Source organism: Cryptomeria japonica, chromosome 3, assembly GCF_030272615.1.
Source record: "Cryptomeria japonica chromosome 3, Sugi_1.0, whole genome shotgun sequence".
Lineage (NCBI taxonomy): Eukaryota > Viridiplantae > Streptophyta > Pinopsida > Cupressales > Cupressaceae > Cryptomeria > Cryptomeria japonica.
The window spans coordinates 936,792,115-936,805,148 of record NC_081407.1 but is presented as its reverse complement, the minus strand read 5'-3'; the positions used below and the strand labels follow the sequence as shown (position 1 = coordinate 936,805,148).

The 13,034-nt window shown below is 39.7% G+C and overlaps 1 protein-coding gene across 2 annotated transcripts in view; it reads left to right on the top strand.

Annotated features, from left to right (window-relative positions):
* LOC131072938 (protein RETARDED ROOT GROWTH, mitochondrial) overlaps window positions 1-13,034 on the top strand; it is a 147,268-nt gene that overhangs the window by 109,213 nt on the left and 25,021 nt on the right. The window lies entirely within an intron of this gene.

The window sequence follows — 13,034 nt, the reverse complement described above, 5'->3', positions numbered from 1 at the left end:
TGATCACCTGAACTATATCATTGAGTTCTTGGAACTCTTGCTCTTTTGTAGTCCGTCCAAGGGCAACCGAAGTGATATGGAAATTCATAGGAGTAGCATCATCCATAGTCACATCACCAATAGGGACGACCACTTGTGCAATCCGCATTCTAGTTTCATCTCTAGCTATGTTTGAAAGTATCTCAGCCCTCCTAGGCTCCTTCTCCTGATTGCTCCTTACTAGGTAATCATCAATATCATCAATGGGCTGTGCTTCTATCATCTTCTTACTTTTCTCCATGCTCTTCATCAACCAATAGGGAATAGCATTCATCTCCATCCCGTTATCAAGACACATCTCTCGATCAAGTTCCTTAAATGCCGAGATAACATCTTCATCATCATCATCATTTCCCTTGTCCTTAGTCAAATCATACACATTCTTTCCCAAGCTAACCTCCAAAAGGACATTGGGAGACCCTGGCTGATCATCATTGTTCACCGTGTTGGAACATTGTTCAACTCTTGAGTATATTATCTGGTATAATCACCGTGTTGGAGCATTGTTCAAATTCTCTATCCTATTTGGGCATATCAATCTCCTTGATTGATGAGAAATTGAGGGGAGACAAAGACCGCTTGGCTTTTGCTTCATCTTCTTTACATCTTCAATCTTCTTCCCCTTAACCTTAGTTTCTCTTGGTGTATTCTTCCTTCGCTTTGGAGCTTGACTCTCTTCATATGCATGAATCCTTATATCACTAGTTGTTCTCTGATCATCTTTGGAAGAAGAATCCTCCTGTTTCATCTTCTCATATGTGAAGATAACACCCATATCTACTAATCTATTCATTTGCTTATCTACCCACTCTCTGGAGAAACTTATGACTTCTCTCATCAATTCGTTCAAATCTGTCACCTCCTTCTTTGACCAACTAGGCAATAGGATAGACCTCTTCATTTCATTTTCATAATGTGGATGGGTATCATCCTTATCATCCAATACTTGATCAGGAATGAGAAAGAGTTCACACCTTCTCATGAAATCCACGGACATCCTGGACCACATTCTTCTCTTCACTGCTTGCTCATCCATTAGGTTGGCCCAATAATTTTCAATGTCCTGCTTGTGTATGAATCTATCTCCTCTGATCCTTCCAACCTTCTCATGCGGATCAAATATTTCTCTTTTCTTGTATGTCCCAAGGCGATAGAATGCAATCTCTTCAATCACCGTACTAGCTGCAACACACCTCCAATGTCTTTCCTGTGGAAATAGGAAAAGTCATCCCAGTTCTATGCTTCTCCTTCTGGATGAAATCATATTCCAGAAGTTGTCTCACCACTTCCAATAGGATCAATCTGTCTGTAGGATACCTAGGAAGCTTGTAAGGTTCAGATTGGAATTCCTGAATCCTTAGGTATGTGAAAGTGGGAAACTATATGTACCATGATCCATATTGTTCAATTAATTTCGTTGCCTCTTTGGACAACCTTCTGTGGATTCTGCCTTGCAACATCCTCATAATATACATGGTGAATGCATCATTCACCCTCCTATAATCTTCAATTCTATACATGCTCAATTGTGGATAGCATTCATAACTTCTGTATTGCCCTTGTCCATTCTCGACTTCACCTCTGCATATCAATCCTTTGTATGCGACAAATTGTGCAAGTAGATATACAAGGTAAGAAGTCATGGCAAATGACTTGGATCTCTCCACATTTTTCAACTGGAAATCTAGATTGTCGTTGATGATTTTTGACCAATTGATCATCGTTCCTCTCAGACAATCCTAGATAGAATAGAACATCTATCCATCATATAATGCACCTTGTGGCATCCCTATCACTCGGTTCAATAGGAATACCAAATCTCTATATTCCTCCTTCAAATCTGTGCACATGAGTGTCTTGGGTGCCTTGGAATGATGAGGCCTTGGCTCTATCATCCATTCTTTGTTTACAATGGTCTTACATGCATCCGCCTTCGCTTTGTACTTCGCCTCATACTCATCCTTTGTCCTATCCTTCATATCTGCATTGTGTGGGATTCCAAACACTTTGGTATGGCGTCCTCGCAATAGTTACACCTTTGGGAGTCTTAATAATTTAGGAAAGAGGATCATAATGCCTTGCTCACTCTAGGGTCAACTCGTTGCATTGTATGGACTATGGAAATCCAACGGCGTGATAAATGCCACTCTTCACGATGTTTGCATAGGTAGGAGAGGGAATCTGGTTTTTTGTTCCGAACATCATCTGCCCCATATTTAGGAAATGCATGTTCGTATCTGTGATCTCTTTCCATCTGGATGACAATTTGGATTCCGGATAGAATCCCTCTTTGGACAATCCTCAATTGCTCCTTCTAAACTCCAATCCCGTATTTCGACATTGTACTTGTATGAAGTTGGAAGTCAATAACTTTGGAAAATTCATCCTGATAGCTATTTTCCAAAGATAAAAAACTCTTAATCGACAATAAATTGTTTGGCCAGAAATTTTTAAAAAATTGAGAATCGGCAAAAAATAAAGAAAAAATCGGCAATAAATTGACAAATTTATCGAACATTTGAAAATATATAATTTCTTAAAATATTCTAAAAAAAACACTTGTCATGCCGTCGAATAACCTTTGCCATCAAATCTTGTTGAAAATATATAAATCGGCAATAAAACTTTCTAGATATAACATGTGTCGTCAAATCTCTTCGAATCTCAAATGCATTTTAATAAAAATTAAAAACTTTCTACTCTAACTTGTGTTGTCGAATCCCATTTGTTGATTCAGTTGGCACTCTGCAAATCCCATGGGCAGTCGCATGAAGATTCACGCGCTCAGTAAAACGAAATCGCGCCCTTGTATCTTAAAAAACTAAGTCACCATGTTCAAGTTCGAAGATTAAAATTCCGATGATATTCGACATGAGAAAGAAAATCGAAAAAAAATTCGTCATTAAATTCGTTTTATATAAATTTGATTTTTTAGAAAATATAAATAATATGAAAATAAACAATATTAAATATGTTTAATTTTATTGAAATATTTTAATTTAAATTTGTCAAATTTATATATTAATATTTAAAAATAATATTCATGACCCGAATTTGCCACAATAAATTTGTGATCATAATAATGTTAATATAAATTCACGACCTTGGATTTTAAATAATGTTAATATTAAAATATTATTATGAATTAATAAAAAGGCCCTGTTCATAGCATTAATATAAGTGATTGTCTTTTTAGAAAATATAAATAATATGAAAATAAACAATATTAAATATGTTTAATTTAATTTAAATATTTTAATTTAAATTTGTCAAATTTTATATATTAATAATTAAAAATAATATTCACGACCCTGAATTTGACACAATAAATTTGTGATCATAATAATGTTAATATAAATTCACGACCTTGAATTTTAAATAATGTTAATATTAAAATATTAATATGAATTAATAAAAAGGCCCTGTTCATAGCGTTAATATAAGTGATTGTCTTTTTAACATTTATATTAATGTTTATATTCGAGCTGCGACTTTTGCTGATGCATCTCCAAACCCTACCCGCAGTAAAGCATCGCGTCGGTCTGCAACCCATCAGTGGCCCTCAAACCTCTCGGCAGCAGCTGGGAATTGGTCAGCCGCTGATGGAGAAAACTTCTGCAAATCACATTACGAATTTAAGGCGAATTTTTGCGAACTTATACTTTTTTTAGGGTTATGAAGTAAAAAAAGAAGGGCGCTTTTTAAAAAAACCCGATTTTTTGACATTTTGATCGTGATTTCATCGCGATTTTTTCGCCTAAGCAGATCTCGATTGTTTTTTTAAAATCAGTCGCGATTTATTGGATGATTAAATCATTTGGTAGAATAGCTCGTGATAAATTGTGATTCAATCGATTTTTTACCGATTTTTTCATCTATGCTATTTTCACAATTAGATAAGTTCCGATTTCTAATTATTTGGACACTTTGTAGGAATGGAAATCAGGAATTTTATCCACATTTCTAACAAATTCCGAAAATAAAATGTAAACATGATAACAATAGGGTCCAAAACCCTCATAAAACTCTTAAAAATCAATATTTTCAGACTTAACTAAGTCTGAAGACACCTCCTTATACTCAGAAAATTTATCAAAATTAAGGTTCAAAGGAGTGTACCAAATCTGGAAATGTGTTAGGAAAGGTGTGAAAAATTTGATTTCCACTTCAAAAATGTTTGAAGACACCTTTCCAAACTCACCAATGGCTGCCAGTAAGTCTGAAGACAACTTGCAACATTTAAAATCAGTCACTTAAAGCAATGTTGCAGCCATGTAGAATGCAAATGCATGATGAAAATAACCTTCCCAAGGTCAAAACAATGAAATTTGGGTATGAATGGAGGGCTGGTAAAAAGAAATCAGTCTGAAGACAAGTCTGAAAAATGAAGTTTCAGACTTATCATCACCTCAAGCAATGGTGGCAAATTCAGAAAATGATCACCAAATGTCATAAAAATGCCTTCCCAATGAAATCGCCGAAGTACATAGGTGGCTGGAAATGAAGGACAATCTGAGGATAGCTTGCAACAATGGTGTCTCAGACCTGCAACAGCGATAGTAACCTTTGAAAATGCTTTAAAATGTCCTCAAAATAGTCTTCAACCAAAATCGCCCTAGTGTGAAATTGCTTGTAGGTGAAAAATATGTCTGAAAATTGTGTTTCCAGCTAGCAATGGAGGTCTGATCAGCTTCAACAATGGAGGAAAATGCAGGTTTGAAACAAATCACAGCCAACACCTAGCAATGGCGCCTCGTATTGTGACCTTTTTCCACACATCGCCCCATTGCTACTGGGGACCCTCTGATTTTCCTGCTTTCTAGGGTTTTGTTAGCGTCCTGTGACCTTTTGCTGCAGTTTCACCAAGCCTTGTCTAGTTCAGAGCATTTTAGGCCCTGACGATTGAAAGTTAGTTTTTGCAAGTTATGTGATTCTGAAGTGTGAACACCACCAGAGTGCTTAGAAAGGCCAAAGGACGAAGATCGCAATCGATTTGGACGAATTTGGACAACTTTCTATTTTTAGAAAGTTTGCTTTTTTTGCTTTTTCCTATTTTTTAGGAAGTTTTGTTTTTGGCATTTTCAGCCCGATCCCCGGTATGGCTATTTTTAGAAAGTTTTTCCTATTTTTTAGGGATGTCTGCTTTTTGCTTTTTCGGGATGTAAACCGAGGGTTTACACTTGTACTACTAACCAGCTTCGATCGGAACTCGAAAATTCCAAGTTTTGACCTAAAAAAGATGAATCCCTAGATTTTAGGCTTTTTGCTTTTTCGAGATGCAAACCTAGGGTTTACACTTGTACCACTGACTAGCTTCGATCGGAACTTGAAAATTCCAAGTTTTGACCTAAAAAAGCTGAATCCCTAGATTTTAGGCTTTTTGCTTTTTCAGGATGCAAACCTAGGGTTTACACTTGTACCACTGACCAGCTTCGACCGGAACTCAAAAATTCCAAGTTTTGACCTAAAAAAAGCTAAATCCCTAGATTTTAGGCTTTTTGCTTTTTCGGGATGCAAACCTAGGGTTTACACTTGTACCACTGACCAGCTTCGATCAGAACTCGAAAATCCCAAGTTTCGACCTAAAAAGATAAATCCCTAGATTTTAGGCTTTTTGCTGGTTCAGATGATCCACCTAGGCATGGATTTCAAATTTCAAGTTAATCCGATTAAATTAGACTAAACTGTGAAAATTTTGAAATTTCTCTGAAAATTATTCTAAGTCTGGCTAACAAGGGTTTTGAAGTATTTTTGCAGGTTCAAACCCCACCACGATGCAAGAGAGGCCATGAAGGAGCCTTGCCTGAAGTCCACCATGCCTTAGGAGGCTGTGTGGGTGCTCACCCTGAAGTCCGCCATGTTTGGGGAGGTCACATGGGAGCACACTCTGAAGTTTGCCAAGGGTAAAAGGGCCATGAAGGTCCTCACTCTAAAGTCCGCCAAGGTCTAAGAGGTCAATGTGGAGAGCCTTCCAAAGTCCGCCCAAGCAAGAGGAGAGAAGGCTAAAGTCCGCCCAAGTGATGGAGGAGCTATCCTTAAAGTCCGCCACACCTCGGGGGGGTCATGAAGGAGCTCTCACCAAAGTCCGCCATGAGTTTGAAGGAGGCCATGTTGAAGCAAAGGCTAAAGTCTGCCCCAATGCCTTAGCCAAATAACATCAATGATGGAGGCCATGAAGGTGCCTTAGCCAAAGCCCACCATGCATTTGGAGGCCATGTGGGAGCACTCTCCAAAGTCCGCCCAAGGTTGGGAGGCTAAGGAGGAGTGATCAAAGTCCCCCCAATGAGGAGAAGCACTAGAAGTCCGCCCAAGATGCTAAGTCAAGCAAGAGGAGCCTTGCCTAAAGTCCGCCACACCCTAGAGAGGTCATGTGGGAGCTAACAACAAAGTCCGCCCACGCTTGCCAAGTGTTGGGAGCAACCTCCAAAGTCCGCCATAGGCTAGGAGAGATGCCTAAAGTCCGCCATAGGCTAGGAGGGTCTTGAGGAGAGGTCACCAAAGTCCGCCACACTTGGGAGCAACCTCCAAAGTCTGCCATAGGCTAGGAGAGATGCCTAAAGTCCACCATAGGCTAGGAGGGTCCTGAGAGAGGTCACCAAAGTCCGCCATACCTTGGAGAGGTATCCAAAGTCTGCCAAAATTTGAAGAAGATGGAGATAAAATTCGAAAAATCAACCTACACATGGAAGGTCAAACAAAGTCAACATGATGTCACAAAATCCACAGAGATTTCAAAATTAAATCCAAAATGAAGAAAATATCTAGGGATTATTGAATATCTTCAAAATAAATCCAAAGTGGAAATTTTTTTTTGAGGAAAAGAATATTGAAGGAATTTTGGAAAATTATTGAGATATTAATTCAAAATGGAAAGTTTTTTTTGAAAGGGAATATTGGAGAATTAATGAATATCTTCAAACTTAAATCAAAATGGAAAGTTTTTTTAGAATTAGAAGTATTAGTTGGATGATTTTAGGGGTTTTGCTTAACCTTGTCTACAAATACTTCATTATCAACTTCATTATTACACCAATAAGTTCAAAATTACTAAGGAGAGCTTAGTAAAGTATGTTAGTTTGAAGATCATCTGGAGAAAATTCTAGATATTGTTGGAAGTGGGATAATATTTTTTGGCAGAAGGTTTACAGATTTCTGGAGAAAGGCAACTTTTCTGAATTTTTTGAATTTTTTGGAGAAAAGTCTAGCCTTACTCCTATCCAAGTCAGAGGTGAAATTAAAATTGTAAATTTTCTGAATATTTTCCAGAATTTAATAAATGAATTTTTCAAAAAATTTTGGAGGAAGAAAATCATTTTTTTGGCTAAGTATGAATTTTTTTGAAAGTTTTGACACTTGGTGGTAACCACAACCAACCTTAAGACTGAGGGTTTTAAGGTGGGAATTCAATTTTTATGGCTAAGTATGAGAATAAAAAAGGGGAAAATTTTACAACACCTAGCCATTTCGCAGCCCCGTTATTTCAAAACTTTGCAAATCCTTTTCTAACTTTAAAATTTCCATTGTTTGTCTGCAGGCCTTATACATTATGAAATTCCAGGTAGACAAAGATGCTCCTCCAAAATCGAGGATGACTTCAAAGTGGAAGAACATCAGCGACACCAACCTCGGACACATCAATCTGAGGGAGTTTAAGCAGCGAATGTTTGGTCTGGACAACCTTGTGCCTACCACCATTGCGCGAAAAATGATGAAGAGTGGTATCGTGCACGCTGCCGGCTTCCTCCCCACTATGCAGTGCAATGAACTAGTAGTTGAATATGCCAAACACTACAACCCCATCAGTAAGGATATTGTTTCACCTGATGGAAGAGTGTTGGCGAATGTCAGCGATGAGGCCATCAGAGAGGCCTTCAGGATCCCTGAGTACCACAACGCAGTATATATGACAAAGGACGAAGCTGACAGTCTGTACCACGACCACCTGGAGGAATATGATGCCATAGTTAACCATTCCTAGCTAGACAAGCCGAGGAAGGGCGCCTCCAAACTCCAGAGGAAGAGCCTAGTGCGAGCATACTTCAAGGAGGACATTGGGGACATGATTGTCCTGCTCAATAGAATAATAGGAAATCCTCAGGGAGCTCCATTCGAACCTTGGATGTATTATTTCATTAATGAAATAATCAATGGAGTAAAAATGATAGACTGGGCCCGTATGATTAGCGACAACCTAGATAGCCAGCTAAGGAATCTGGAGGCGAATAGGACTTTCTTCATGAGTTCTTACTTGTTCTATTCTTTAGCCAGGACCTACAGGTACAAAGGTCTCACTTGTAGAGGAGAAGTTGGGAACAAGGAGAACCAATTTTCAGTATATGATTGCTATCCCCAGCTCCACATGGAGGAGAAGTTCCATTTCAAAAGGGTGAATGATACCTTCCTGATGCACATTACCCGGACACTTCAAGGTGGCCTGCACTAGAGGCTCTCTCAAGAGTCTATGGACTTCATCGGTTGGTTAGGGTGTTGGTACATCCAATATCCAAAGTTCACTTACCTCCGAATTCAGGGATTCTCTGGGCCTCCATACAAGCTTCCAGCTTACCCTACCAATCGAGTGGTGTTGCTCGAGGTTGTGAGACAATTGGAGGAGTATATAGTGATTCAAAGGGATAAGCAGAAGAAGGCAGGGACGTCCTCACTTACAATTGGTAATGGACTGGAAACATGTCCATCATCACAGGCTGCAACCACCGCTGAGAAAGAACTGGCCTGGTATCCCTTCTATCAACACAAGGCAAGAAAAGATTTCGATCCATTCCATAGGATAAAGAAGATCGAAGGGACAACGTTTGGGCACAGACTGGATTTAGAAGACTACTGGGCTAATGCAGCCGATAGTTTCGAGATCCGGAAGAGGTTCTGGTCAAGAATTCCTTTGAGTATGGTGAGAGTAATGGAAGTATTCAAAGTTGCCGATCAGGTAGAAGAAAGCCTAGAACTTCAGCAGCCAGGTTTTGAGAAGATGAAGAATGAACCCTTAGTCTTGATAGATTGGACAAAGGGAGAAAAATCAGATCTAGCAAACCTCATGAGGTCAGTGGTTGAGTACTCAAGGTGGTGGGCGTCTGAAAAGACAAAATTGTTGAAGGCCAAAGGTGTGGCTTTAACTTATGAATTAATGGGAGTAGATGATACTCTGTCCGTCCATCCTTGTACCTCCGCCGGTGATGCTTGGAATCTAGAAAGTGTTGGGTCTCGAAAGAGGAAGGAGTTGGGTGGAAGCTCCACAAAGGTCAAAGGGAAAAGGGCTGTAGGTGAAAGAAGAGAATCCAGCAAAAGTCACTCCATCCTAAGTGCTGCTTCCATTGCGCCTGATCAGAGTACAATTGGGAAGCAAGAGATGAACATCTGTGTGATTGATGATGAAGTAAGAGTGCTTTTCCAGCCAGTTGAAGAAGTGGTGGAGAAGGTCCTCTGAACTCAGACAGGAGGCAGATTGAAGCCCCTACAATCTTCTTGGATGGCATACCAGCAAACCCAGGAGAGGCAGATGATGAGTTTGATTGAAACACTGTAGAACAATCAACCATTCCCGATTGGCTGAGAGCAAGGATAAAGGCCAAGGTTCCCAAGGAGGCCTACTCAACTGAGGAGATCACCGCAGCATTCTTGGAGAAGGTGAATGAACCCGCTATAGCTAAACCGCCCAAACCAGCCAGGAAGTTTTCCTTGATTCAGAGAGACAATGTCGGATTTAGGATAGTCCAGCTAGCAGTGCCCAAAGAAGGGAAGACTAGGGACAATGTCACTGCAGATGATTGCAAGGTTACCACCATAGAGATGGGTAAGCCTACCCAGGACCAAGAGATCCAATATTTTGATGACTCCTACAACGTTCTAAAGAGGAGGCTGGCTCATGAAAAGGAAAAGAGGAAGAAAGTGGAAGAAGAGAACCAACAGTGGAAGAAGTATGTTCTCCATCTTACCCGCCCGCTCAACCATGAAGTCCCGGCTACTCCACCACAACGTCTTCAGCAGGGATCAATGAAGGACTATGATGCTATGAAGGGATCGTACACTCAAGAAAAGGAGTGTATTTCAGACGCTTTGGTACGTGCTGACACCCTGGTAGAAAACTTAGTATCGGCACATAGGCAACTTCTTTGTTGATTGATCGTATCCAGGATCTAGCATCCAATTGGGAAGAAGTGGATGAAATTCAGAATGAAATACTCCCTCACTTGAAGGTTATCTGAGGCATGTCAAAGAAGAGCTTAGTGGATGAAGGCATCATACAGACAGGAGACAGGTACGACTTCGGCACGTGGTACTATGCTCTGGTCACCCGGATTGAGGTTCTGAAGAAATCCGAGACCAAGTGTTTTGAGACAGAGGCAAGGGTTAGAGAGATCCTGGGCAAGGTATTCCGTGTGGCATCAGAGATCTGGAAGAAGGAAAGCCTAAGGGAGAAGCATTTACAAGCAGAGAACCTGAGAGCCAGGATTCAGGCAAGCTTCTTCCGAGATTCAGGGATGATTAACAAAGGCGATCTTTTGAAGATTGCAAACTTCCTCTCCATCGATGACAACTTCCTCACCCAAGTAGTGGAGTGGGAAGGCATCCTTGCCACATGTGCCGACGATGTGGACCTCATTGACTTCTAGATTGGCAGTTTGCCAAGTGTCACCATGGAGGAGGTCAAGCTCATTGTGTCCAGATACGTTGAATCTCTGAAAGAGGAAAGTGGCCACTCACCTCAGTAAAATTAGCAGCTATGCCACTTGTCACTCTTTCATTTGCTTGGACTGATAGTATTTTGGGAAACCCTAATTAGGGTTTAGGACTTTCAATCTTGGCCCTTGATCACTGTTTGATCTCGGCCATTCATTTATTTTTGAGAAACTATATAAGGTTGCCTCCTCTCATTTGAAAAGGGTGAGGTTTTTGATGTATTGTTGCTTAAGGTCATTTCCAGATAATATATTGCATGTGCGCTGGTTTGTAATCTCTATTATTTGAATGATTTGCATGGTTTCAATTGCCTCAACACTTAGTTAGAATTAATTTAGATTTGCTTTCATTGTTGTTAATTTGAATGAAGGATTTTATAAGTGTCAATTGATGGTGTATTTCCGCTCATACTTTTGGTAAATGGATGATTTCCATTCTACCGTTCAAAGTTAGTCTGAGCCCATCCCCTGTGCATCCCAACATCTCGATCATAAGCACAACCCATTGAAGATTGCATCGGCCTTGTCCAGTTGTCCCTAGTGTGGCGAAGCAAGGTTTGGTTTCTCGAAAGCACCCAGTTGATACCATCTCTGAAATTCGTAGGATTAGATTAGCCTTCCTAAACCCTATCTCTTTTTCCCTTTCTTTTGAAAGTCTAAATCCCAGAAAATCCCAAAAAAAGAAGAGCCTAAATTGCTAAATCCATCTAAGTCCAGCAGTTCAAAAATACTTGTCAAACATAAGTCCCCCTTGAAAATTTCAGCATACACTACCCAAGAAGCTATTCCACTAAAGTCACTTGTTCGCACATAGACCTTGGAATCAGTAGTGATTTTTCAAGATAGGATAGAATACCTTCGGGTATCCTATCCTAATGTTTGGTAGATGATAAAACAGACACCAACACCTCCCAAATACAAGTGCTTCACTTCAAAATGGAGGGAAATTCCACTAAACAAAAATCGCCCAGCTAGAGGAGTGGCGCCACCCAAGGAAAAATCGCCCCCGTGTAAAAATTGCCTTCCAAATTTGCTCCAATAGCTCCCAAAAAATTGCCCAACTCAGCCACTTAAAAAAACCATCAGCAAATATAATAATACTATAATGCTGGCCAGCCTCCTTAAACTTGTTTTCACCATGAGTTTTCACCACGCAAGCAATGTGGGATAAAACTTTGCTTTTTATACTTGCCTGGGGAAAATCGATTTGCTTCTAGAAGTGTCTAATCATTAAATGATCATTGCAAATCATTAATTAATTGTTTTGATTTTTAAATAATTGCAAAAAACAATTAAATTCCCAAATAAAATTTATGAAAATTATTAAAATTTGCTCTTCAGGGAAAATCGCCCCTTATTGGGATAAAAATCCCAATCAAAATCCATCACATTTGCACAAAAATGTCTCCAAGGGAAAATCGCCATCCATCTAGAATTAGATTTCCGACTTCATTTCGTCATTAAGTCTTAAAAAATCACCTTGGGGGAAATCGACCCCTATCTGGATAATCATCCAGATCAAATTTCATCAACATTGGTGGAAATTCACCCCGCATTAGCAATCATTATCCTCACAAAAATCCTCAAAATTTGATCATGAATAGCCCTGGTGGAAAATCGATCATCATCAGGATCTTGAATTTCAAAGTCATCTGCACTCCAAGGGAAAAACGTGGGTCATCAGGAGGATTTCCCAGCACTCAGCCAAAAATTTACCTCCCTGGTGGAAAATCGCCCTCCATCAGAACTCTGAATGGGGGAAAATTGAGGTCCATCGGATTCTAGTTGAAATTCATATCCCATCAAGATTTTGAGTGGGGGAAAACCATGGGTCATCGGAAATGTGGGGGGAAAAGCACCTCCCATCAGGAATTTTGACGTTTAGACCCTTATAACATGGATTTTCATTAGGCATTTAATAAATTAACCACTCAAAATCATTTGAGCACCTCTAATTTTCAATAAAACGTGTTGGGACTTGAGCAAATTTACCAAAATTTGAGCAAGACAAAAGGAATTCTATCGTGATAAAGTGCAAAATGTAACTTGAATAACTTCCTAGGAGCAAGAAAACAACCGCTAAAGGACCTAGGCACAAATAATATCACCGACTTAAACGTTTAAGACACATCTGCGCTCAAAAGGTCTACACTTGGGCGAAATTAGGATCGCTACGACATCTAACATTTTACACACTTGATCCTATACAAAACTCAAAAACCCTAATAGCAATTAGGCATGATCACATTTCTAACTCGAGACTCGGATACTGAAAACTCAAAATTGTCAGCCAAACTGCGA